The sequence below is a fragment of the Larus michahellis genome, chromosome 4 (genome assembly GCF_964199755.1).
Source record: "Larus michahellis chromosome 4, bLarMic1.1, whole genome shotgun sequence".
Classification (NCBI taxonomy): Eukaryota; Metazoa; Chordata; class Aves; order Charadriiformes; family Laridae; genus Larus; species Larus michahellis.
Window position 1 is genome coordinate 6,486,195 of NC_133899.1, and position 27,898 is coordinate 6,514,092.

The 27,898-nt window shown below is 43.8% G+C and overlaps 1 long non-coding RNA gene across 4 annotated transcripts in view; it reads left to right on the plus strand.

The window, feature by feature from the left end:
• The window catches only part of LOC141741798 (uncharacterized), a 201,610-nt gene that overhangs the window by 146,883 nt on the left and 26,829 nt on the right, over positions 1 to 27,898 (plus strand). For all 4 annotated transcript variants that reach the window (XR_012586474.1, XR_012586473.1, XR_012586472.1 and 1 more), the window contains 6 exons: positions 3,188 to 3,291; positions 4,173 to 4,285; positions 8,652 to 8,726; positions 11,676 to 11,956; positions 18,091 to 18,280; positions 18,633 to 18,894. This is a non-coding gene — a long non-coding RNA (uncharacterized LOC141741798). The remainder of the gene's footprint in view (positions 1 to 3,187; positions 3,292 to 4,172; positions 4,286 to 8,651; positions 8,727 to 11,675; positions 11,957 to 18,090; positions 18,281 to 18,632; positions 18,895 to 27,898) is intronic.

Sequence of the window (27,898 nt, forward strand, 5' to 3'; positions counted from 1 at the left end):
TGGCTGCCAGGAGTGGGAATCCCTTTCATTCAGCCCTGCTTACCTTCGGCGACTGCCGGCGAGCAGCTGTCTTTTCTCCGATGGTGTTATTTACCCACAAGAGCCATCTACATCAATTTTAGTATTTGCAGGTTTTCCAGAGCTTTCATTTTGTGCATAATCTTGGAGTGTACTTCTCACTCCCTGCAGATTTCTGATAGCACAACATTAGAAGCTGCTCTTTAGGGATATCTGCTGTACCATGGATTCAAATGTACTTACATTGGATTTCTCCTGTGGTTTGGTCACTTTGTTTCAGTGGTCAGTGTGGACGTATGAGTGTGGTCTGGTGAACCAGATGTGCATTTCCAGAGCAGGAACAGGTTAGGAATATGTTCTGTTCTTCGCTGAAGAGAAGATGGATGTTTGATGAATGCACATTTGTGAAAGGATTTGTATAGCAAGAATGACATTAAGCTGCTCTTTGTATGTCTGGGAGGATGTAGGTGGCTCGTGGGAAGAGAATACAGGCTAGGCCTCTGAGATGCTGGAATGAAATAGTATTTCTCCAGAGGTTCCTTCCAGCCTAAGTTTTCCTAGAAACTGGGGTTTGAAGGTATTAGTTAATTCCCCCCAGAAGAACAGATATAAACACAGAAAGAAAAGCGTGCAGGGAGAGTTGCTGGAAACACAGGAGAGTAAATAGTCACCCCTTCTTCTCACAGCTCCTGTCTCCATTCAAAAAATGTCTCCTCAAGCAACAAACTCTCTGTGTTTTAATAGATGTGCTACCAGCAAACGAGCAGTCCTTATGAGCCAAAACTCGCTGTCACAGACACAGTTTATCCTCAGGAGATACACAGGCCATTTCCTTGGGGCACAAGCATTGGGGTTGTACCCTTGGAGGCTGAATTCTCCCCACCTGCAGAGGTGACAGTGCCCAGACGCACAGGAACGGCTCTTTGGCTTCTTGAGATACCTTTAGACTTTCTCTCAAAGCCTTGCTGCACTGTGGTCTACGTCAGCCTCGAGGGTATTTTCCTTAGCACCAGATTTAAGGTGTGTGAGGACTTTCTCCCTTATTCTCACACCATACTCTCACGGGCTGATTTCATTACTAATGATGCCAGCGTGATTAGACTTCAAATCCTGGGAAGGCTAAGTTTAAAAAAAAACAAAACAACAAAACGAAAGGCACAGAAAATGAAAGAAAATTGAGTATCTCTCAGGAGCGATGGACTCCTTGCTGCCAGCAGGGCAATTGCACGCATTTCTTGCTTTGGCTCCTTTAGCTGGGTTAAATTTCAGCAAGGGATTATTGCGGTGATGGGACAGTTCAGTCCAAATTGCTTTTACCCCAAGAAAGAGCTGTTTACCTGTTCGAAAGAGAAGGGCTCATCAGTACTGGAAGGATTTGATATAGCTGGTCTCGGGATCTCTTTCCCCTCAACTGCTGGAACACAAAACCTTCCAGCTGCCTCTCACCACACTTTGCTCAGAGAAGAGAAAATATTACGAATGAATGTTTCTAAATCCCTCATTCAGCACCGAGGGCCAGAGCCTGAAGTAAGACTCCTGATAAATATGGGGATCCAAATCTGGCCCTCTGAGAGCTATCATCTATTACGCTCTAGCGAAGGAGCGAGCTGATGTTAAGATCTGACTGCTCGTTGCAAAGCTTATTTTGTTACATCAGCAGGCCACAAGGTTCAATAAACTATGTGGCCTTTATCTGTTCCATATGTACTGGCTGCCTCCTGTAGTTCCTATGTATTTACACTGCGTATGAGCTTTAAGGGAATCTGATGCCTTTAGACAGTAGAAATGCAGATAATTCTTCAGTTTGTAAAACCCAGTTTAAATTTGATTCTGCATCAAAAAACTAAAGCCAGTAATGGCGATTTTTTGTTTGCGAGATACAGGCTTCCAGAGGGGCTTGGGGCACGGGGGATTTTACAGGCACTGAAATGTGATGGATTAATTGTTAATAAAAGTTAGATTGGGTAAGTGAATACAAACATCGTACTGAGTTTAGTGTTTATATTGGCTCCTAAATGTTTAAAAAGGGCAGTTTTGGATTGAGATGCCTGACAAGAGTTTTTTAGTTTTGTGCCTAGAAAGTCACTGAACTGGAGAACAATCCACACCGTCAAAACCAGGGTTTTCTTTAGTGGTTAGTTTTGGGGTTTTTTTTCCATCGTGTTATCACGATCTCCGATCAGGATCTTACTGTACAATAGTGACCTCTGATGTAAAGGAATCAAGAGTGCCACTTGCAAACCTTACCATACAGCCTTACGGAGCAATTATAAGCCTATTCATCACCAGCTGAACAGCTTGGGAAGGAAGGGACGTGTGCGTGTGCACCCACACACACGTACAGACACCTACACACACAGACAGCTGAAAAACTGGTGATAAAATAAAATTGAAGAGCACAACACCGAAGGATCTGGAGCTGTTAATTTTTATAGCTGATACAGACACTAATATTTTATGAGGTTTGGAACTATCAGTATTAAAAAAAAAAGTAATATCTAGCCTTACCCTCTTTGTTTTTATACGAAGATAAAACTATCACTTGGATAGAGCAGCATTATGGTTAATAGACCTCTTCTTCATGGAAAGACCTGTCTTCCTGTTTCCTTTTGTCAATATTTATAAAAGCAGAAGGGATATTTTTGCCTAATCCTATTCAAAATCCATACATTCGTTTCTCTAAAGAGGCACCTCCCCTGCTCACTTACATCTCAAAGCGTATTTCAGTGAAATAGCGGAGTCGGGCTGATCCTACCCAGCTTTTACATGTTGTAGTTTGTGAAATGGCTCCCTTTAAATGCAGACCCTGAGTTGACACCGGGGATTTGGATGAGAGACTTTTCACTGCAGAATTTACATGACAGCGAACATCTGAACTCTTCAAAAAAGCGCTGTCTCCTTCCTCTAGAGACACACGAGGGGTGTCTCATTTGAGTGCTCTCCGTCGTCATTTCCAAAGGTTACAGCTGCCCCGGAGGGCTCACCGGTGGGCCCGCTGGTGTCTTTGCAGAGGCCACAAGGCAGTCCTTGAGGTCAAGGGAATGAACTGCCAACAGGATGGAACAGAAACTGGGAATAATCTTGGCCCCAGGTTGAGATGTCCGTGACCCTTTGGAATAAATACTAAATATTATACCTTAGGAATAATAACAGAAACATTTATTTCCAGCTTACTCAACAGAAAATGCCAAAGACATAATACTTTGAAGAAACGAGGTCTTTGAAGAAATGCGATATTACATTGGACGCAGCTTCAAGAAATATCTTACTATGGTAAGAGTCTCTCAGTAAGATGCGGTTTTATTTCATGTGTAGAGCAAGGGCGATCTCAGAGGCAGGGTGTAGAACTGGCATTCAGGTGATCCACCTTCTGCTGTCACACAACCACAAACTTCCTCTGCGACTTTATTTACCCCTCGTGGCAGCTGGCAGCCTTTAAAAATATGAAAGACTTATTTGTGCTTCCCAGGAAAGTTATACGACCAGACACAACAATTTGCAAAGTTTTCAAATGCTCAAGTGACGAAAGTCATGCAAACGTATGGATAGATCAGATTCCTGGAAAATATGACTAGTTATGAGTTTGTGGCAATACAGTAGTCATTACCTCAAATGCAGGAGGGCATAATACAACCTAAGCTCGTTCTTTATGTTTTCTTACAGGATTTTGTTAAAACTGCTAAAATCCTGAGGAAAAAAATATGAAATAATTATGCCTTTTAAAAGTAGAGTAATCCCTGTTTTCCATCTTCTGGAAAAGGAAAGCCAGAGTTTTCCAGAGTCGTTGCAATCCCAACGTAAACATTTTGGAAAAACCACATATGTTTAGGAAGCACTTTGAGGATATGTAAGGTTGAGTGGATTCTTCAATATATTGAAAGAAAGATGCGCGTGCTTTGTAATCTGAGTCCTGGCCGGGCATCAAGCTTCCCATAAGGCAGCCAAGAGACCTGATACCAATAATGCTCCGAGAATTCAAGGTGTTCGTTAATATTCAGCTATAATGAATGCAGCATGTGTTTTTGAATAAACGACATGCTTGAACGAGGACCTCTCATTCAGGAAGGTGAGGCGCATAGTATAGTGATTAGACTTGGCAAAAAGCAGTTGTTTTGTACGGGTGACACCAGCCAGCTAATTGTCATTGCTAACAGCGCGGCTCCTCCAGCGTCCCTCGCAGAAGCAAGAGGCTGAGCTGCTTGGTCGTCCCAAACCACGCCACACTGGTAAATCCCGAGGGAGCGCCGTGATGGAGAAGTCCCTGCAGGTTGGCACAGATCTGCTTTGCATTAGAGCACAGTTGTTTCAAGCTTGATATATGTTCGGCTGAATGCTCAGCCTTTTTCACTCGGGTTGATTTGTTAAAATTTTACTCGCTTCCAGTAAACTGCAAATGGCTCTGCTTTCTAGAAACCATTTGTTTGAGCTTCAAGGGAGAATCAGTTTCAGTTACACCGGATCAGCCCAGTAACCCACCCTAGCAATGCGAAAGTTTGAATTTATCATGGAAGAGGGGGATTAAAAATAGAACCGAAGCATCTATCCTTGTGAGACCTGAAATTCCACCAGCCTCAAAAGAGGTCTTCAGTCTTGAAAGCAAGAGGGTTCCGTCCCCGAATAATCACTTAGGTCCAGCCTGTGGTGCATATTTCCAGTGGTGAACATGCAAGGGAGGTGGTTTCATCCTGATGTGTGCGGGTTTGGGGCCAAAACATCTTCTCAGTTGCATAATGGGGTAGTAGGGTGGAGGCCCTCATTTCCATGCTCTTCAGATGATCTTCTTTATACAGGGAAGTGAGGTGTTCTAATACCCTTATCTTACCTTACATAACTCCAGATGTTAATCATCAAAAAAAGGATCCAGCCCTTTTTAATATTAGGGAATGAAATGATAAGGCTTGACTTAATTTTTCAGTTTTCTCTTGATAAACCTTAACTTTGAGATGCCGCAGGAGGTGGATTCAGTAGACTTCTCAGTAAACTTCAGATGTAATTACATCAGCCTAAGCGTATATATTCATCTTTTCTCCTCATAAAACATTTTTGCATTCAGTTTAGAGTGGAAATTCTTAAAGAATTAATTGGAAGTAAGCATTCGGTGGTCTTTTTAAGGATAAGAAAGTAATATTTTTAAGAAATAGCAATCTGGAAGAATAATCAAAATATATTTATAGCATTTAGCAATAGTTTAATGAGTTTTCAGCGTTTCCATTTCCAGTCAACCGACCTCATCAGCCACCAATACTCCTAAAAAGTGATTTGAAGCGATTATTCGCTTTGGTACTATTCCTCATTAAGAGTAGAGCAAATGCTTCTGAAACCAGCGTGGAGGGGGTTTTCAAAGTGAAACCATTTTTTTTTTAAAGTATGATGGCATATCTCTATGAAGTTTCTTATGGTTCCACTTTCCACACCCTATAAATAATAATAATGATTGAAAATAAGAAAAGCTTCCCACTCAGACCAATTTACTGCAATTTTCCTTTCACCATCTTATGCAGTTTATTTAATCTTTAAGCTATCTCGGAATTGCCTCTGGATTTCAGACACATGTATGCAGATAATTAGCATAGATGCAGATATTACACAAGATGATCAGGCTTATCAGATACAGGCTTTTCTAATTTGTCGGTCTTTTACAGTTCCTTTTTAGATCCCCACTTTCTAATAACAGCAGAAATTTTTCAGAGGACATACTCCTGGTCTCCTTTCTCCAACCAATGCAAGAAAAGTCTCGCAAGATGGGACTTAAATGCGGAATGAGCACTTAAGGAACGGCTCCAATCTGCGTGCCACACCTCTGCCCTCTCTTGTATACAACGGAAAGCCTGTCAATGTTATTGTAAATCGTGATGGCTCAGTCCAGAAAAACCATATTTTGCACCTCATCTGGTCTAAATATTGAGTTTACGAGTGAATGTTGCTTTGCATTATGTGTTATAGATGCTTTATGTTTATTTAAGAACTCAGTTTGCAGGAATGTTTTCCAGACATGCGGTTTACCGCAATAGACAGTTGTTGATATTCTGATCCCAAGAGCATTAGAATATGTTTAGAAATTGCGACACTTTTAAAACCAGATGTTCTACATAAGCTACACAAAAAAAAGGGGGTGGGGGAACAAATAGAACTGTCATTTGGCATGAAAACAGCCTGTGTTAAAGCAAAGGCAAACACATACCAAGTGAAATAAACGTGGTGAACTGCCCTCAACCCTTTCCTCCTTTTGTAAGTAACTATTTTAACAAAAGATGGAAAATCCCAGCTCCCAGATGGCGCGGGAAGGGAGAAGGAAGGCTTTCAGGTCCAGATTCGCATCTGAGGGAAGCTGCTGGATCTTGTTCCTGGGATGGATCAAACCAGAATGACAGAGCTGGGCAACTTGAAGCAAGGAAAGAATGTAACTCTGGATTCAAAGCCCAGTGCAAAACTTGTTTTCTGTGCGTTTCTAAAGGTAAATGGTTGTCAGTGAGGAGGCAAACAACATTATGCTGTTCACGGTGAATCACCGCTGAAAGGTTTCTCCCCACAGCTGGAGGATGGTGTCCCACGCTGCCCTGTCCTCCAGGACGGTTTGATGGAGATGTTTCTGAAAACAGGTGGGGGTTCATCCTGCGCTAGGGACAGTCTCAGAGGCTGAAGTATCTCAGAATACCTCTGGTGTGAAAGCATGGTTGGGCAGCAGAACAGGCAGGACTCACAGCTGTCTCCAGTTGATGATAAACTGTCTCTTTCCATTCAGTCTGTTGCTGGTTTTTTGTCTGACTTTGAATTCTTTCCCTTGTTTATTATGAAGCAGAAGGCAAAAGAGTTTCACATGCACCAACCTCAAGCAAGTTGGCTTGAGTCATGTTGCTCTCTGCATTATTTTTCCCCTTCTATAGCAAGTTAACGTCCATTAGGGTAATCAGTGATAACACTATAGGTCCCGGCCTATAAAAATAAAGCCAACTGGCAGTCAAAAGAAAAGGAAATGGTGGCACCTCTGCTTTCCTTTACAACAGCATCCCACAGTGATGGAAGCACGTTACCACCAGGTCTGGAGTAATTTGCACAAAACATAGTGGTTTGAGTAACTAAAGCAATGCATGCATTTGCCCAAAGGTTGAAAATGTTGTAGTTGTAATGTAAAAGCAATGTAATACCTAACAAACGGCCTTGTTCAAAAGCAGTCAGAAGGGTGCTGTGAAGAAAGCTGCTGGGCAAACATGGTTTCGCCAGTCGGTTTCCGGAGCCCTGAGAATCAGAGCCCCTTGGACCCTCCTGTATCTCTTCCGAGCTGCAGCAAAGCTACTCTGCACGTTGGTGCTGCGTTTTTGGAGTTTGCTCGACTGCATAGGAATAGGCTCATTTATAAGTCCGTGGTTTCATGGGAAGGCAATTTACTTCGTTAGTAAAAGGACCGAACTGGCCTACCAGCTTAGTCATTCTGCCTTCATTGAACAGAAGACTCCTGGCTGCCTTTAGTGGATGTTGGGCCAGTTCGTTAGTCCAGCTTCAAAGAATTAACGCTGTAGTAGGATCTGCCCACTGACTCATTCTGCTCCTCACGAGTACCTGAAAAGCCAGCTCTGAAACTCTTACTAGGTCTGCCTCACCAAAGACAATTTATGGCGGAAGTTCATGTACATATTTATTTTGTTGCTAAAGAGTTTGCTGGCATACTTCAAAGTGTGGGCTATTGCCTGTTCAGGTTTATTGCCTGCTCGAGTGAATTATTGCCTACCTGAACAGGCCTGCTGAGCAATAGTTCAAATTAAAACGTGTCATTTATCATGTTCACACCAATCCAAAATGACCGCAAAACCCAAGGTGTAGTTATTGCCAGGCTCTGAGTGCAGAGCTATCATAGCCAGTTCCCAACCAGTGGGGAATACTCGTTCCTCTCTTTGAAGGAAATCTGCTTCTTTCTTCATAATCAACAAATACAACCCTAGCTTTAAAAGTAATATTGTTTCAAATGCTGATATTCACCAATGAAACCAGCTTTTGAATATGGCGAAAGAATGTGACATGGATCCCATCCAAGATTAGCTTTGCTGCAAACTGCAATTTTAGACCCAAGGTTTTTCATTAAAGTTTCTTCTAAAAACACATCTTGCGCTTCTCACCAATATTCAGAAAGTAGGTTGTCACACAGCCTGAAACCGTGGTGCTGTTTTTATTATTATTATTGCTGCTAGTGCTATTATTTTACCCCAATTTCAGAAAACAAATGGAAGCAGGATCTCAGTACCAGCACGGGCTGCGGACGCTCCAGTGTGCCTACAGCTGTAGTAAACCAACCCTGTACATCCGTGTTCTGCTCCATCCGCTTCTGTCCCTGTTGCTTGCTGTGTCATCTTTTCGTATTTTTTGATATATCCCAGGGTTTGTGTCCCATTTTAACCTAAAACTTGTAGGACTGCAGCTGCCTATGGTATGTACGTGAAAGCAGGCAAGAGCAGCAATACGTATATTGTGCTGTTCCCTCACATCCCTCCTGAAGCCTTCCTGGCTTCCTTTTGAGCTTTTTTCTGGATAACATAAAGCGTCTGAAGTAAGAGAGAAATAAAGCTTTTTGTCTATGTCTTTACTGAAGCATAGGAAATACATATTGTAACGCTTTTTTCTTTCTTCTCTTCTTGTTGTAGGACCTTAAAGGAAAGAGAATATTCCAACAAGAACCAAAGTATCAGAGAACAAAAATAGGAAGAATTTTATGATAGGTATGTTTTCTCTCTGTGCAAACGCATAAGAGTAAGTAAGTACGGGGAAAGGGAAAAACCCAAAACGTGGCTTTAGGTGCACCAGAAAACTCCTCTGGGATGCAGTTCCTTGTTCACTTGGGATAGAAGATGGACCAGGTTTGCAACATACGATCAGGCTGGCCATAATTCATACCCAGACCTGGTTCTGAGCATCCCGATTCCGGTCTCGCTTCTCCGTGAACCATACCAGGTCTCTGCAACTAAACAATGCCCAAATTACGGAGTTTGCATCCTGATCTGAATTTTGCAACTCAAGCCTACCTGTGGTTATACAGTCAGACAGAAAAGCCAACAAGCCAAGAGCAACGCCTAGTCACTGACTTTGATCTAGAAATAGTTATTATCCAGCTATCTCCATTACAAAACATCCAGTTTGCTAAACCCGGGTTATCTACTGATTTGGCTTCATTTGATAGACAAGAGCAGGTCTAGCATGGGAGAGCTTCACATCCTGAAACCATGCATCTTTCCAAAAACTGATAAGTGATAAATCTTGCAAAACCTGAGAGTGGGAAATGGCATTTCTGTCCACCTCCCAACTCCGTCTCTACAGTTAATCCGAAATATCACCACTGGCAGGCTTTGCAGATGAGATGGAAAAGTGAGTGAATTAATGCCTCACCCTACAGAGCTGAGAGTCGCCAGTGGGCAGCGAGAGGAAACGTCTATTGCTAATGAGAAGTATATCAGTGCGGTTACGCAGAGGATTTCAGTTTCTCAAGCTATAAGCTTATGCAGATTTTTCATGAGGGTAAATGACTTATTTTCAAGCAATTTCTTTGAATTTCTTTTTCTTGGAAGCATAGTGGGAAGTTACTTAAAAAGGAAGTCACTTTGCATTCTCTCCTTTTCGCTCCGGATTAGAAGCAGCTCCTCTTCCTCTGAAGAGTGAATTTGGGTCACAGTGCAGTAGCGTTCAGTCCTCACGCTGAATTACTTGCTGAACATGTGGTAGTGTTTTGCGACATGGTCTGTGAACTGGGAAGTAAGCTGAGCTCACCCAACCCATTTCATTTATGGCTTTACACAAGTAAATAAGTATGTTTTCAGCCACTCAACACAAGAATGGCTTGCAAATTGCAACCGCCGTTGCCTGGCAGGTTAAAGGTTAAGCTTTTCAACAGGTCAGACTACAGTGCTAATTCACCTCAGGAGTGAGTCCCAGGCAGCCTGTAATGCATATTTGTGGCGGTCGTGTTTGTATAGCATGCACATAAAATGAAAACCGTATGACAGAGGTTAGTCCTCTTAAATGGTTGTCACATTGGCTTGGGTAACTTTCATACAGTTATCCATATGCTAGCCAAGATTCTGGTGGTATTTTCGTATAAATTTTATTGACGTGGTGAACTAAATTGGGTAATTTCATAGCTATTATAATCAGCCAGTGGCCCAAGCAATGCACTTCTTTGTTTATCGTGAAAATGTTACTAACTGGTCTGGCCAGGTTCAGCTTCCAGTGGTGGCCCTCTTCCAAATGTGGAAAACCCCTTTCTCTGACATAGAGGGTTCAGACAGACAATCCTTGTGTGCTCGCTCCACAAAAGCACCGAAGCTGCGGGCTGAGGGCTCAGCCCCTGTCGCCAGATGTATTTCCTGAACGTTACACAAATAAGGAGCTTGCGAGAGCTTCTTAAGTTCAGTTCACAGCTGCCAAAGCTTGGACTAAGGCCTGGATTAAATGAAATGTCTAAATTAGGAGCCTAAATGAGGCACATAAGCTCCCTTACATATTCAGTCGGGAGAGACAGGCACTCCCAGAGATACCTCAGGGAAGTATGTTTGTCCGTTGTGGGTGCCTGTCCATCCACTGGCTCTAGAAGGAGCCCAAGGTAACAAAGATCCTAAAGCAGGCATCTTAGGTGGGCACTTGGAGCACTGTGGATCTGGACCTAGATAGCTACGTAGCATGGCAAAAAGTCAGCTCCAATTGTTTCTTCATATTCTTATATGACCTCGTGTCCTACTTGGTGGACAGCCATTACACGCAAGCGTAATCCTGTGGATAGTACTGCTGATGTGAGTTCAGCAAGCCAAAGATCTGTGTTTTTGAATGACCAAAAGAAGTCCTTTACTATCTTTTGTTGGCAGAGAGGTATTAAAATTTCCTCCTCCGCAAGGCAGGAAGAGCAGACACAGCCCTGGACTTCCCCTCCCAGATCCTTCCTGACCAAGATGCCCTTCTCCAAGGGAGGAGCCGTGACCTTCAAAGGCCATGTCTTGGCACATCAGGACCTACTCATGTGCATAGCATACATTTGTTTCTTTGTTGCAAAACAGGTGAATTTAAAAACTTAGCAAATAGGCCAATTCCGAGAGATTTCTGCTGAAGGGCAAAATATGTAGCAAATAAAAGAGAAACCCGGAGTGCACATAGCAGGAGACAACTGAGGTGTTTTGGGAAGCTCCCATTTCCAGCTCCCAGAGCTCCTCTACGTTCCCAAGAAAAGAAGATGAGCGGTCCCCTTCCTTGGTTGAATGCTTGATGGAGCTGGCAATATCACTCCGGTTTTACACTGACTATAAATGATGCTTACATTTCAACAGCATTTTTAAATAATATTTTTCATAAGTATGAGCTAAAGGAGTTACTTTCCACCAGGGTCACGGAGAGTTCACTAAATGCTGATAGACTGTATTCTGTATTAATGGTGCTAAGCTAACTGCCTCACAGAACTGCCAGAGCCCTTTATTTAAAGAAATAGCACTGTATTTCACAAGAAAATATTTTTAAAGCTTTCCCTACCGATACTTTGTCTAAAGAGAGGCAGGTCTAATTATTTATACTGAATCTAGAAGGCCCAGTATTGGATGTGTTCAATAAGATACATGCTTTATTTGAATATACATTTAGAGCAGTGTGCAACACAGATCATTAAAGCATTTTGTTTTCTTTTTATTTAACAGAATATCAGCAATTAGCTTCTTCAGCTCATTATTGGATTTTATAACTTGACTCTTCAAAACCAGCTACGAGGATTAGGTTGTGGCTTTATACAGAGCTCCGGGTAAGGAGAGGCAAGAGGAGAATCGCCATGTGGGTCGCAACTTCTTCCCTGCACCAAGGGGAAGGGACCTGCAGCTCACCGGCGTCAGTTCCTCTGGAGAAGCGAGCCCAGTGACAGAGCTGGGACTCGTCCCTGCACGTGGGACGTTTGTTCGTCACGGCGGGACCTGGGGTCTCGTAGGTAAGTTTCTTACTCCCTTGCACGGGTAATGCAAGTCAAAACCGAGTCCTCGTTGGTACCTGCGCAGATTCCGTAGCGGTGGTGGTTGGAGAATTGTCCCTATCAAGGGAGTGCAACCCACTGAAACCCACGTGGTTGCGCTGAGAATCCGTTCCTTGACTCCTTGTAGGAGAGCGAATCTGTAAAGGACGATGTGCTCATGTTTCTGCCTTACCAAGTTCCATTTCAAATCTGTACAGATTTGTAGGGGAGCTATTTCAAAGCAAATGCTTTAAGACAATACACAGGAGTTTCCGCTTTCTGCAAGTCTTCTGACTACCCATGATGGACCAATTTATGAAGCTGACAAAATCTTACCATTAAAAGTGAAGACCATGAAAGTGCGATGTGTAATACCCAGCTAGACAAAATGACTCTTTTAGCTCTGACTGCTTGGCTTAACAACTGTAGCAAGGCTGTACACAAATTTTCAGAAATATACTTAGCGTATATTCCTCGCCATTAAGGGCTGGTAATGCAGCCCAGACCCTGGCAGCACTGAGGTGACATCCAGAAACTGTGCTATCTTGAGAACTGCCAATTTCAGCTTCTCGCGTGATAAACTGTCTGTAAATGTAGTGAAAGAAATCGAGGGTCGTATTTAATGGGAAAACAAATCTTCACTTGCCTGTTAGCTTCCCAGTGTGCGAAAACTGGTTCCAGTCTACTGCTTCAGAGAAGCTGTGCTCTTTCGTATCTGTGTGAGATGGCATCAAGTGACCCCAAACAAACTTGAGTTAAAGTACGCAGGGAGAGAATTAATCAGTCAGGCACTTAAGCATGAGCTTAATGTTAAGCATGCAACATAATTTTGTTAAAGTGGATTCAGTGGTATTATTTGTATGTTTAAAGTTAAGCACTGAATTATCTGTTGTACTATATCAGGGCCTAATAGCCTGTGCACTTAGTTGCAAATTTAAGATGCTTAATGTGTTTATTCTGAACTCTTCCTGTTGTTGCACGTCAGGAATTGATGGTTGCCCACAGCCAAGCGGGGTGACGCAGGCGTACGGCAGCACTGCAGCCCAGCTCTTCCTAAGCTGGGGACAGAGGGACGGTGAGAAGCTGAATACGGATATGGAAAATGCACAGGGGCAGGTCTTCAGCAGCTCACTAGCAGCAGATCAGGTTTTCCAGAGCCCTCGAGCAAACCTCACTAGTTCTGTTATTAGCCCCAAAGGCAGCAGAGTTAGGCCACTGCTGAAGACTTCTGAAATTTTTTGCACATCAGGTTGGGAATAGTAAGAGGAACATTTGTGGTTTCCAAGCGGCTGTTGGAGACAGAAGAGCTGAGCTCTGGTCTTTGCTCCCTCGTGGATGTACTACGTTTGTGCAAGTCCTTTCACCCCATCGCTAGTCTGGGGACAACCATATTTTGCTCTCACGACTCATTCCCTCCGTGTGTGCAACGGTGATGGACCCCGAGACCTAGAGACATGAAACCTCTGGGTAAGGGTGGCCTGTGAGCTGGGCCACCCCACCAGGCTCCATCTTGACGGGTGTGGAAGGGAGGTCTGGGGACATTCGGGCAGTAAACCAATATTCCCGCCCACTAATGACCAAAAAAGAAATGTTCCCGAGTGATGTACTCAGCACCTTCCATTCTCACTAAAGTAAATAGTTCCTTTGGGACTACTTTCATGTGTCTTTAGGGGATGTAACCAAATTATACCACATGAGAGTTGGTAATTTTAATGTTACGCTGTAAGGGCAAAACTATAAACATAACAGGAAAGACTGGATGTTTTCCATTCGTATTTTTAGAAAGGTTGCTTCCCATCTGTACACATTAGTTTTTCAACATCTCTGGCAGGATTTAAATGAATTATTTAACTGGAATTGAAAAGCAAGTCGTAGTTTTAAATTAAGGCAATAAAAGCTGTTGTGTTGGTTTTGGGTTGGTTTGTTTTTTTTTTTTTAAATTCTTAGAATATCACCATAGAAGATAAAGATCAGAACCAGATACAAGAGGCGATAAAGCTAACAAAATACTCAACCTCTAACCTCACGGGCAGGAGATAGATCGTTTTAGAGAAACGAGTGGCTATGATCAGAAGCGCAGGCAGCTGACTCTGATGAATCCAGGAGGTTTTAATCAGAGGCCTTGCCCCACTGTGTCGACCTTCGTGATGGGGAGCGCCGGGAAGAGCGCGGGGGCCACGAGAACCAGCCGCTGCTGCACGAACCGTGCCAGGTTTTGTGCAGAGTGTGGGGGAAAGCTGAGAACGGGCCTCGTGTAGAAAGACTGGCTTGAAATTTCAGTTTCTTGTCCTCTGTTAGTGGGAAATCTGTAAAATATAGTGTGTCAGAACCCAGCAGGAGATTTTTGGTTCAGAAACCGGTATTTGCCTGGGAGAAGCATTTGGGGTTTGGCCTGGCCAGCTTTAAGCGGGGGATGTTTTTACAAGCTAAACGGACCCCTTTGAGGGCAACAAACACGTCCCGCTTTGTGTGAGCGTCGGTAGCACCCGCTCCTCGCTCCACAGAGCTTAAAATTCCCGTTTTCTTGGTCGAGGCCCGGGTGGGGTCTGCTTGCTGGAAAAGTCAATCATCTCAGTTGTAGTCCAGGAGAGCTTCTGTGCCCACCCCCCCAAAAAAAACCCGCTCTTTCCCATATTTCCACGCTTACCCTTTCGCTATTAAGATGAGATTTTCTCCTGCAACTGAACAGTAAATGTTTCATAAACAGTTCCTCCGTCTGCAAGTGGACCTTGAAAATTGATTATTTTTTGTTTGTTTCTCTTAGTCTCCAAATGTTTCTACCATTATAAGGCGGGCAGTTATTTTGCTAGGAAGGAATGTGAAGAATTAGAAAAGTTGAAAGCGATTAGGACTCTGTCTTTTAAGACAGAGCCATTCACAAAGCCTGGCATTCAGCCTGCTCAGAGCGAGCATCATAAGACACCCTGAAGCCTTGAAATCCCTCAGTTTTAAACCCCATGGGGTGGCTTTTGCATTATCAGGGAAGAGATTATATTGCAGAGACTATTTTCTTCATATTTTAAAGGTCTCTGAGTTAATATTTATTCTAAGTAGATGTTTATTTTTGGATATTTTTATTGTTTCTAGGAAGGCCACAAAGAGTTCAATGTTTTGGAGAAATGGTTACTTTGTGTTTATGGTTAGAGAAAAAAAAAGAAGAAGAAAAAAGAAAGTGCCAAACAATCCTGCCCCAGTTCTTTATTTAAGGAGACAATGTACTTTCCACCCATGCACAGGCAGTGCTTTACAGGCTGTATAATAAAACGCCATTCCAGATATTGTCTAAATAGAAACAGATTTAACCCTGCTGTTGTGACTTGCATTGCTGGGTAATGAAAGTTTTCAATCTGGTTTTATTTTGTTTCATGCTCGCTGGAGAACTGCGCATCCACCAAACCCTGCCTTGTGCACAGGGACCTGTTGTTCCAGTGCCATCTGTTTGTACACGAAAGGTGAAAACATCCCCGAAAACCAAACAATAAAAAAACCCTAGGATATGGCCTTTTCTGAGAGGTGACGAATTGTAATCCAGCCCTCAAAGTGGTATTTTCTGCAAAGACCACGGGTTATAGAACAGAACCCGGTGGTTTCATGCGAGACTTGAAGGTACTCACGACAATGGGGTGGTGGTGCCTATTGCTTCATTTCGTGAGTAGAGGTCTGAAACCCAAAAATTTCTAAGACTAAAACTCTTTGAGGGTGAGTCAAATCATTTACCGATGCAGTCATCCAGTAATGGCATACCCAAAACTGCTGAAAAGACTCTTTAATTTACGTGTGCTTTGAAAATTACCCATTGCTGTGTTACCTAAAGCAACCTCCAAGTGTTTCTCCATAGGGGAAAAGACCTGCGATAAGAGATAGGCCCCGAAGATCTGAGAACAAAAGATGGGCTGCAGCATATGCATATCAGGAAATGGTCCATTACTCATTAATTGCTCCATTTCCGTACGCCAAGGGGGGTCACCCTGTCACTGAGGACCAGAGAGATTATAACAATAATATAAATACTGCTTTATTTACAATTTTACAAGAAAACAACTTTCCATGGTTATTATATGGAGACTGGTTTTTTTTTAAAGTTTCCACAAATAAAACACTCTGGGAGGGCAGTAGGAAGTTTGTAATTTGAAGCATTTTGCAGTGGGACTAGAGGTGTATTTTCCATATGTCACAGAGCCACGTCCAGCTGGTGGGGCATGAACTAAGGGCTAGGAGGAACGAGATTCTCCTCTTTGCTTCCCCTACAGATTTCCTCTATGACCTTGAACAAATTCCTGAGTTTCACTGCCTGCCTGTACAGGCAGTTCTCTATTAGATTCCCTTTTGTACTCCATGATGCTCCCTTTTATACTCTTAAGTGTCTTATATCCAGAAAGGCCACCCTTGTTCAGGTTCCCTTAGCGCCTGTGCCAGCTGCCTACTGACGGTGGCTTGTGCGAGTACCTGCTCCAGAGGCATCGGGTCCCCGTGCTGATGCTGGGGAGGGTGGAGGGAGGGTGCTGGGCTGGCTGGCAGCATGTGCCCTGCCCTGCTGGGGCTGCCCGGGGCTTGCTGGGACTGGGGTCACGGTGGTTTTCCCATCTGCAGATCAGAGGTAACAGGATTCACCTACCGCATGAGAAACTGCGTGTGGGTTAATACAAGTGACACTAAGGGCAGGTGTTATTATCATAATGCGTGTCTTACAAGTGCTTGAGGTAGTCACTGTAACAACATCCCCTAAAATTTGTGTCCACTTGAACTGCTCTGTCTCTGTAATCGCAGAGCAAGAATGGGCAGGTATGACTCTGATTCTTATCATCCAGGATTAAAACACAGCAATCACCCCAGCCCACCTCTTAGTATTCATTTTACTTATTAAAGCTTCCCAACAAGTCTCTGCAGTGATGTTATCTGCTAAATTGTGTGAGGTTTCTGATCATTAAGTGGATTGGCCTTCAAAGAGCTAAATGAAAATGAGCAATAAATATCAGTGTTACTTAGGTCATGTAGTGCGAAACGACAAGGAGACCGAAAGACCTTCTGGCAACTGTAGAACAAACAAATGTGAAATAGATTCACAAAAGCTGCTTGTGGGTTTTTATAAAGTTTCTCAATACTTTTAATTGTTTTTAAAAGCAAGTTAAAATGGAGAGGCAGACCTGGTCTTAAGGAGCAGGAACTCCTGAAAACCCTGCCTTTTTTGTTCCATGGCTGTGACCTGAAGTTATGTACTTTTGCTCCTGCGCTTTCTTCTCTGCAGAGGGGACATTGTAATATTCATGCCTGCGCTGGAGAAGGTATCATTATTATGGCATTTCCTACCGTGCTTTGCACATAGACAGATGCATTTAGGAAGGTGAACCTCCCGCTGGTGGGTGTAAACATGAGCTTGAAGCTTTGCACCTGCAGTTGTATTGCCTGGATAAAACCGAGCGCTTGGACCAGCAGCAACCTGACTGACTGCAGGGGCAAATGAGGCGGCGGTGGCTGCAGTAACTTCTGCTTGTATCTGTGTTTTCATTCACTTGGAAAAATAACCCGCCGCAACTCTTGCCAGGGCAGATTGTATCCTCAACCAAATAGTAGGAAAAAATCTTCCGCATAAAGCACTGCAAGTAACATTAAACGACTGCATGGTTTCTTAGATAGCATTTTAAGGACTTATTTTTTACTCAGTGAAAAAAGTAACAGGAAAAAAGTTCAAAACGCGGCAGCATCTTGTGTCTTAATGGCTCTTTTTAGTCCCTTTCCCGTGGTGTAAAATTATGACAGCAGCCGCTGCGAAGGTGACTTTCTCCTTGCATAAGCAGTGTGACCCTGTCGATATTGCAGTGGTGATGCCACATAGTCCTCCTTTATAACATGGCAAGGGAGCAGCTTCCATAGCAAGAGTTCCGAGATGTCCGTGCACGCTCCAGCAAACCAGGGACAAACTCCTCACCCCACCACAAACCCACTCACCCTGTTCTCAAAGGCCAGAGTTCTGCTCTAGCCAGGAGGATTCTCCGTGTCTTTTCACCAGTGTTACTCCTTCTGGAGAAGCAACGTTTGGGAGGGGTATGGTAGAGGATTTCTCTTGTAATGAAAATACCAAACTTGACTCGACTCACTCCTTTGGCTCTTTTAAGGACTTAGCTGTTGGCATCTCTTTCGTGGTGGCTGAAGCACTCTGACTTAGAAGTGGGAGCAAACAGAAGGAGGAGATTCAATTCAAATGGACTTGGAAGATGGAGGCAAACAGAGAGAAATGGAAGGAAGAGTCAACTTTTTAAACAGGAAAGAAAGAAGGCTATAACCTGCAAACCCGCAAGCCTGAAGGTAACAGTCATTTCCTATTTCTGTGAAGGGTGTTGGGGTTTCGCTAAAGGAAGTGGTGGCAGGGGAGAGGACAGTTCCTGGTATTTTCCTCAGCTTCGAAAGCACAGCAAAGTCGTCAGGTTTCCTACGTGACTAAAAAGAGTTGTTACAGGAAGCGTGAACTCTACTGTAGTGCCATCGCGTGCTGTGTGGTGAGGTACCACGATGATGGCTGTAAAGCAGACAAGAAATCTTTACTCATATTTGACCCCACAGCGCTGTGCCCTGTGTATAAGGGAACAGTTCTAGTTGGATGCTCAAATGATTCAGAAAAGGTCTAAAAGTGCCTTGTCTCCATCTTCCTGCCGCTTAGGACCACCTGAGTCCCTTACGCCTAAGGAATGTGCAGTCCTCTGCAGCAGGACACCTTCCAAACACATCTGGACAACGGGACCCCTCTGCCGTGCGGTGACTTAGACCAAATGCACCTGAAAGCTTTCTCTGCCTTGGTGAAATGTTTATTCACAAAAGGTGCCAGCAACAAAAGAGTCAATGTGAGATTGCTGGAGAACACCCGTTAATTGGTTTCAGAAGATCTTTGAACGGGACTCAGAAACAAATCAAACCGGTGTAAGGTAACTGTAAAATTTATAGCTCAAAATTAAATTATGCGGTGCTTGTTAAACATAATATTTTAAACTTCTGTGGAAGCATCATAAGGCTTTTAAATTATAACTGTGATCAAGCGTGATGTGAAATACTACGGCTCCCATTCTGCAGATAGGTAAATCAGGCACAGCGCAGAGAAACGAAGGCTTGAACGTGTTTCCTAGGCATGGGCGTGAGGACGCACATCGCCTGGGTCCTCGTGCTATTGACGTCTGTCCCCTCTCTCCCTTTCCCTGGTGCGTATGGAGCCTTTCTCTTCTATATAGAGATTATCCATCGGCACAGAAAAGGGAGGGGGGCCACGTACAGAGGTCTGGGTGGCTCTTAGAGGATCAGATCTCCAGTGACTTGGGCAAGGACACGGAACCGAGTAGCGGCGTTAGGATGAATGCCAAGGGGTTCTGCTCCCATTTTCCAGTTAATAGGTATTTAACTGAGGAGGGCAGTTCTGTACAGGGAAAAATTCATTATATAAATATGTACTGTGGTGAAGCAACCCAGAATGAAGATTAGAAGGAAGAAAATTCTGGTCTCGGGTCTTAGCACCTAAAGTTTGAGATTCTAGAGCTGAAATGGTTTGACTTGCGCTGGGGCCTGGCGTGCAGGGCCCATGTTTTTGAAGACGTCATTTTGCGTTTGTTGCATCAGTTCGGATTCACATACACTTCTATGAAATCTGGGCCATAAATGTTGATTTTAAACAAAGACATTTCCGTAGGATCTTTATTGTCTGTGTAGTGGTAAAGTGCTATGAATAATTTTTCCCAGGTGCTTAAACAGGTGGTGTCTTCAAGGGAAGCAGGGCTTCTTTCATGTTCCCTATAATTTGTGCTGTCTTAAGCCTTCATTGTCAATGTCTTGGGTGAGCATTTATGGCTGTTTGAAATGTGCCTTCCCCACAAAGATGCTGGATACCCAGCTCCACGATTGGAGTATAAGTGTTACAGCTATTTATTTACAGGGAAGGAAATAACACAGTGGCTCTATTTGCTACTCCTAAATTTATTTTCTCTTCTTTTGTGCAGTGTAAAAATGTTAGTCATCTGCAATGGCCCTTGGAAATAAGCTTTCCAAATATATTCTCATACTCTATATAGATGCACTGATGATATTCCAGCAGTTCAGCAAGAGGAAATCTGAAATAGTGGCACTAAATGACAAGGGAAAAAAATCGCCAGGGAGAAAACTGTCCATAAAAATCTAAGGATGATTATGGAGCATTGGGAAATGGTGCCAGTGCTGGACTGCATACTCGTTGAGTATCAGACAGCATTGATTAAAGGTAGGTGGAAGTGTGCCGTACAAAAGAGCAGACTCACGGGCTTCAGCTTCTGTTTCCGTCTGCTTTTGGGCTGTAAGTTCAAATGTGTGTGACGAAATTGGGATTTTTCATTTTGTACTTAGGGCCCAAGCAAAACCGGCTGGACTGAGAAGGGTCCAGTTGACACATAACGCTCGCGAAGCTGTGCCACCTTCGTGGTAGGAGCTTGCGCTCAGAGACGGCATGCAAGCTGTGGCAGCCAGGTTTGAAAATGGGGATTGATCTGACTGCAAGTTTCCATTTCCTCATTCAGTTTTTTAAAAAGCCATAATACTTGCTTTCCTAAGAAGCGTGTGTCACGGACTTGGATTTATCAGCATTTTTAAAAGCAATGGATGTGTCTGCTTGCTGAGATCCATCAATTTTGAGGGCATATATAAGCTGTATAAACATTTCCATGTGGTTTCGGGGTCTCCCTCAGTGATGTCCTACGTCCATCCTGTCCACGCTCATTTATTCTGACACACAGAGCATCCCCCGTGACTGATGACACTGCAAAAGTGAGTGATTGACCTTTCCCTGGTGTATTTGTGCAGAGATTATCCATCTGCACAGAAAAAGGGAGGGGAGAACTGCACATAGATTTTAGGGGGATGCTTGAAGGAGCTAGTACTGTGAAAATAAAATTCCAAGACATCAGTTATTCAGCCAAAGAGCTCAAAGAAATAAGAAGCAGAAATATGGTACTATATGAAAATATCACCTCTGCTTCTCCAGCCACATGTAGATCAATCCTAGGATAATAATATATATATAAAATACATATATATAAATATATATTTATTTATGTGTGTATATAAAACTTTTTTCTGTTAAAGAAAAAAGCTGTGATCAGGGCATGTAAGCTGAAGCAAGCGACTGAGTATCTACTTTGTTCCAAAAAAAGCCTGAAATACTTCTGTCTTCTTCCTCCTCGTCATCTTTCCAGCCATATGGATTTGCCAGTTCACTGCATCATTGCGTGTTTACAGCGCAGTGTTTCTTCAGCAGCTGTCGCTATCTCGGAATGCCACAGTTCATCTTTGCGTGCCGAGTTGCGGGCCACAATGCGGTAGAAAACAGCTTAGACTTAAAGAAAAAAAGGCCCTCTCTCGACGTCCGTTTGGGCACTGGTGGTGGGCTTTAGAGAAGGCAGGGAGTGCGCTAGCTTCTCTCTCCAATACACCCACTGTTCCAGCCATGTGGCAGGGCTGCTAATTCACCACCGGTGCTTGACGTTTAGCACGATCCAGTTTAGGGTGCCTTCGCCAGAGATACGGTTCCTTTTTTCCCCTTTGCTAACCTGTGACACGCCAAGTCAGCTACCGGGACGTAGCCTGAGAGCCTGGCTTGCTATCGGCCGTTTTCCGACTAGGAAAAAAGATGGGTGAAAACAGAATAGTTGCATCTGCAGACAAAAGCTGTGCGCGAATTTCGGAGATTTCAGTGAACTGGGTTAAAATTGCCCTGAGTCTGGCAATAATGATATAGTCACTGCAGGGTTACAACTGAGGTAGCAAAACATTGATTGATGTGTCATCTTCTTCCCTGGCCAAAAGAGAAAGAATCTGTAAGAACTGCCCTAAAGCGATGTTGTCTGGAAGGGGTAGAGACGTATTGAGGCTATCTCGTGCTGTTCCCATTATCTTCCTTGCCCGGCAGCCTTCAGACGTGGCCAAGAGCTGGGGAACTGCTCTATGGACTCTCTTGTCTCGTCTCCACTCGCCGCCTGACCGCTTTGCGCCAAAACGCAGGATTTGCTGAGCACGTGGCGTATGTTCACCTGGTCGTGTGAGAGCACGTGTGGGTGTTGGGTCACAGGGAAAGGAGTCTCTTGCCCCAGTTCTCCTGTAATCCCAGAGAGCTTGAGTTTGGTTGCGTTGGGGCTACCCTAGCTTAAAGCTTGCCCACGCAGGCTGTATTTGACTTTTTCAGAAGTTTGGCGGGTGTGACTTTCGGTTCGTGCTTATCATTTGACCATCACCAGAACAGGAAGAAAGGTTTGGCTTTATTTTTTTCTTCTGTTGCTTTCTAATGAATATTATGACGATAGCTTGAATTATCAAAGTATCTTATAACATGTTGCAGATGGTGGTTTAATGATGTAACATCCCTTCATAGAAAATAAAACACGTACCTGGTAGTTAGATTGAACGTGATCAGATAGCATTAGATCACAGATTGCTGTCGCTAGCTCCTCTCACGTGAGCCTGCTTGAGGAGATTTTACAAAAAACCAAAAGCAACCGGGAAATACTTCTTCTTGTAGCGAGTCGTTAGCAGAGAAAGAGCAACTGTACAGTACTAAGATTATCCAGCAGCAGAAAGAACATCCTAATCCCAGACGTGAGAGACAGGATGTCCATTAGGAATGGTAGCCACTGATCAATAGTCTAATTTAGCATAGAAAGGTTTTATTGCTTTGGGAGCTGGAAGGAGAAGAGGGAGGTATTGCAGTGTCTTCAGTTCTAGTCCTGCCTCTGCCGCTGATGCACCCCAAAGAAACACTGGCTGACTCCACTGCTTTTCCACAGCCGTAGGATCAAGCAATAATTTCAAACCAGCAGGCCATTATGTATTTTGAATGTGGATTTGATTATGTATGGGGCAGCACAAAGGAAGAAAATCCATTTCTGACGATGTCAGGAGTAAGCTGACGTTTGTCTGCAGTTCGTTTCAGATCAAATCCAGCAAATTTCTAGGCCATCAGCAAAGAAAATAATTATGAAAGACTTTTTTCAGGCATTTGGTTCCTTTTTTTAATGTTTTAATTTTTTTGTAATGGCAAAAATATAGAGATAAAATTCCAAAGCAGAACTTTAAAAAAACTATTTTCTACAAATATGCAAATATTTTTTACAGGGTATTTTTAATGTTTTCCGAACGCCTCTGTTCCCTGCTCCCCTCCCGTGCTTCTCGGGAACGAGATTTCAAACGGTGGGCTGGTGAAGTGCATCACCTTCAATAGTGAACTCAGCTGCCAAAGGTTTTTTCTAACCAGAAGAAGGGGTAAAAGTTGCTGTTATTACATGAACTAGCTAATTAGGAGTAAGCATTACCAGTAAAAGACTTTACGTGCTGGAATTTATATAAGGGCCGTGTAACGACACGAGTCGGAGGTAGCAGACGGTGTGCTGGCACGCCACAGCTCTCGCTCCTGCTCTGCCCCCTCTGAGGAATTGTTCCTGGTCTAAAGGTCTAAGTTAACGCGGGAAAAGTGATAAAATGGTGGTAGAAGAGCCTGGTACATTTTCAAGGAGATTGCAGGAGCTGCGGAAGGTAGCAGTGAGGCATAGAAAGCAAAAGTACGCCAGGCCTCATTTAATTATCTTTTTCACACTGCATTAATCGTCACAAAACCAGGATTATGCCTATTTTTACATCAGCGTTGCAGGGAAATACAAATGTCATTTTGTGCACTGTTAAATTAAAGGTTTGAAAAGCAAAATAATGAAGGCAGGCTGCTCCCTTGACCTATTTTTCGCCAACAACTTTTTCCCCTTTGACCTCTGCATCTGAGTTTCCCTTATCAAATCATCATCTGATTTCCTACGACTGTGCTCGCTTTCCCCACCCCCCACAGCCGCCCTGCTGTTTGTTGTTCCCCTGACCTCTCTCTTCAGCTGTCTCATTTTATGTGCTGGTTTGACAGTCAGTCATTTTATTTTTTTCCTCCCTATGGCATCCATAACTCCTTGCTCTCCGGTAATCTTCCTCCTTCTCCAGCTGCTCTTCCAGCAGCTCCGCTGGTGCCTCCTGTGACCTCGGTCTCCTTCACCGTCTGCTCCAGGGGTCGGCTCAAACCCTGGACCACCAGCTCTCCGTTACTATGGCCCAAGCCTCCATCCCAGCCTTGTCCCTACCTTATGCCTTCTCCCCGATGAGGTCTGTAGAGCTCGTAGACTTAAAAGATACCTGATGTGCCTAGTCCTGCTTGTCTCTCTGTTTCTGTTTACTCTTTTTTGTTCCTATTTTTCCCTCTGACTTCCTCACTCCCTTCTGCTGTCCCTGTTCCCTCCTTTTTGCCTCTACCCTGAAATAATTTCAATAACTCCATTTTTTGCTATGGCTCCATCCAGAAATGATGGTCGTGATCTGACGTGTCAAAAAGAGGGACATGAACAGATTTGGCTAGCTATATGCCGGTCTAATGATGTGGGATCCTTTCTCACCCCCACAAGGGCAATATATGAGTTATTAAGTTAAATATACCTGTTAATGTGCTTGCGTAATTATTCTTCCTACACTCGGGGAGGTAGAGGTTCTGTATTAAATTTACCAGTAGCAATTGTCTCGATGATGGCTCAGGTTGCCTGCTGCAGCAAAAGATGCAGTTTTAGCGTTCTTAAAAGACTGAGGAATTCCCAGGAATTCCTCACCAGGAATTCCCTTGGTCTGAATTTATGGGAGGGGGCTGAAAAAAAATAAGTGTGTGTTGTCTTCTCGGGTGGAATTTATCCTAATCTTTTCAGCTCCTTATACTCATGTATGGGTATAAACCCAGCATATCTCACCTGCGCACACCTGGGATTGCCCTGCACGGTCCCTGGCTTGGAGCTTACGGTGGTGTGAGGATTGCAAAGCTAGGCAAAATTCCAGGCTGGTGTATAAGATGTGCTTTTCATGGGGGTGAAATAGCGGGACGTAAGTCTGAAATCCAGACTATGGCAATTTCCAGTGATTTAAGGATACGAGATGAATCAGATCAGTCACGGCTCCGATTTCGGAGAATGTGCAGGAATATATCTTCTCACGTTCACATCCCCTGACTGTGATCAGTCTTTAGCACCCGCACCTCGACCTGAACGATGGACAATCGACTGCATCTGTTTCTACTTTACTAATTTGATCTACCTCAGAAAACTACTCTTGCAGGAACTTTAAAGATGAAAAATAGCACCAATTATATTCTCTAATACAAATGATTTCTAAGTACCCACGTGCACGTTTCCGATTCTGTACGATTCTACTGCCAACCCCATAAGAAGGCATTTTATGGTGATCTGAAAACCTTCTTTCCCAAGAGTGCATAAACACACTGCAAAGCCGTATATAGAGGCAGATACTCCAGAACTGTTGGTAAGAATAAAGAACTATCTGCAGATCCAAAATTTTACCCATTTGGGCAACAATGGGTCAAAAAAGTGTAGCAAAGCCTCTTTTTGGTTCTTCTTTTTTCCCATTTTTGTGTGCCGCCGTGTGCACCCTTGGTTGCAGTTGGCACTGAAGGCAAAGCTGCTCTTTTGCTACTGCACCCCACAGCAAAGGCACTGGGAGGTAGCTGAGATCTTTCGCCAAAAAAAAGCGAGCTGTGTTCATATGATAGCTGATCATACAGTGTAAAAGACAGCACGTTATAAAATTAACCAAAGCAGATACCTTTTCACGCCCTTGAAAAGTCACCTCTGGAACTCACTGACACATTAGCATAGCCTTAGTTGGGGATAAGTCACGTGGGTTTGTATTATAATAATAAAGTTTATAATTCAGGATTTTAAAAAGGAGATAAACCTTGCTGTTTCAGTCAGGAAGCCACTGTCTGGTTAGGCTCTGAAGAAATGCCCGTACAAGTCGGTTATTCCGTCAGCTCGGTGCGGCAGGTATTTTTCACCTTGCTCCAGAGAAGGGTGGGAGGATCCAGTAACTGATGAAGACAGGATACCAGACAAGACGGGGCGTTGGCTTGCTGCCATATGATAATTTCAGCGTAATTGTTTTGCCTAAAGGCTGCTGTATCTGATTCGACCGGTCTCCGGCTGATCCAAAGCTGGGAGAATGCAAAACCACTGTAGTGTTGTGCTAAACACAATGCAGCCAGACCAAATAACCTGGGTCAGTTATCCATGCAGATCTGCAGATACAGGCGTGCAGGCAGTTTTGCATGAGGAACGTAACACGCAGCAGCTCCAAATTTGGGAGGAGAATTAGTAATTTGCTGAGATAAAAGTTGTGGCCTCTACAGTAGGCTGGGTAATCATATAAATAAATATAAAAGTCCATTTTAAAGCAGCGTTCTTTTAATACTAATTGGATGCAAAAATCTTATCACATTAGTAACCTTCATACCTTTATAATAAGTCTTTTATTGTATTAGCCAGCTTGGTTTTCACTAATATGATACGAAAGACTTGCTAATATATTAGGAAAGTCACTAACACTATTAATTTACTAGATAAATTACTTCTCTATCTTGGAACTTTAAATGAAATGGAATTCACTAATCCTAATTGGTTTGCCTTCTACCAGAATTATTTCCCATTAGTTCAGCATGTTTTCTTTTTTCATACTTGAACAGAAGAGATTTCTTAAACTCAGAGCCTTGGGGTACAGTATATGGGTTTATTAATTATCAGGTATTCATTCAAGGGGGTTAATTAAGCAATAACTTTCCATTGACTGGAATATACAAAGGAATAAAAGGCTTGACTTGTCCTGCTGATTAAAGTACTGAGGCCGTTGTGTCATCATTTTGCTCCATTTGGTTGCGGAGGAATAAAGATTTTTCCACTGTTTAACGTAATTGGCCGTGAGCTCGGAGACCCCCTTCCTTGTGCGTAGGAACTTTGTTGGTTTGTTGATTTTTGGCCTTTTTTTCCCCACCCCACCTCTGCCTGGTGGCGAGTGCTGTGACCTTTCCTCGTGCCTGTGGGCCTTGGTGCTCTTAATCCATGGTTTTTTGTCACCTGGAGACTTGAGAACCGCAATGCAGTAAAGGGAGCTAAATCCTCTGGGAAAGGAGGAGCCGGTGCTGAAGGCATCCTGCTGAGTAAGCGGGGTATCTCGCTGGAAGCACATGACACCGATGCTGAGGAATCGGTACTTGGCTGCGTATTGGCTTCCAGGCAGAGTTTATGGTGTTGGCTTTGACGTTTGGGCCTAATTCAAACCTCTTTGGAATCAGTGGAAAGGCTCGCCATGTACTTCAATTGATTTTGGATCGGGCCCAGCAGTCTCTGAATAGCTTGTCTATGCGAGAGACACCCTCTCTTCTCAGGGGATATTGCCTCATCGGTTGAGAGGAGCAGCACGTCAGCTAGAACATCTTTTTTGGGGAAGGAGAGCGAGCTGCTCTCAAGTGAGGACTTGAGACTCTTGCAAGGGCTACTTCCGTCTGGGGCTCGTCCTGCAGGGACTCGAATCTGTTGGCTTTTAGGGCGTACCTTTGAGAAGTGGATCCTTTGAGGGCATGAAGTAGTATATTAGAAGAGGTGGAAGAGAAAGGGGGTTTTCCTAGAGCTTCCCTAGGTCCGGCTGAACTCCCTTTCCTGTAACAGCCTCCCCGGGGCTGCGGCAATCTGTTTTAATTAGAGCAGCCTCTGAGCATCCCTCGATTATGCTGAGGAATGGGGCTTCGCTGAGAATTTAGCTGACCCAAGCTGTGGGAGCGCAAAGGCCATCGTTGCGCAGGCCTCCCACGTACCCTCATTTGCACTGTGCCAGTCTCCAGCCCGAGCCAGCTCTCCGCCGGCCGGGCTCTGGAATCCATTTATAAAAGAAGCTTGTGGTTGTGTCTGTTTGTTGGTAAATGCATATTATACACTAGCTGGAGCTGGCTGGCTGGCTGAAACTGCCGCTCGCAATCAGCCGTGCATCACTGAGTCAGCGCATCCCGAAGCCTGAGCACATCTCTGCCCAGGGGAAGCAGGGATGGGTCCCCACCACGCCCGGGAA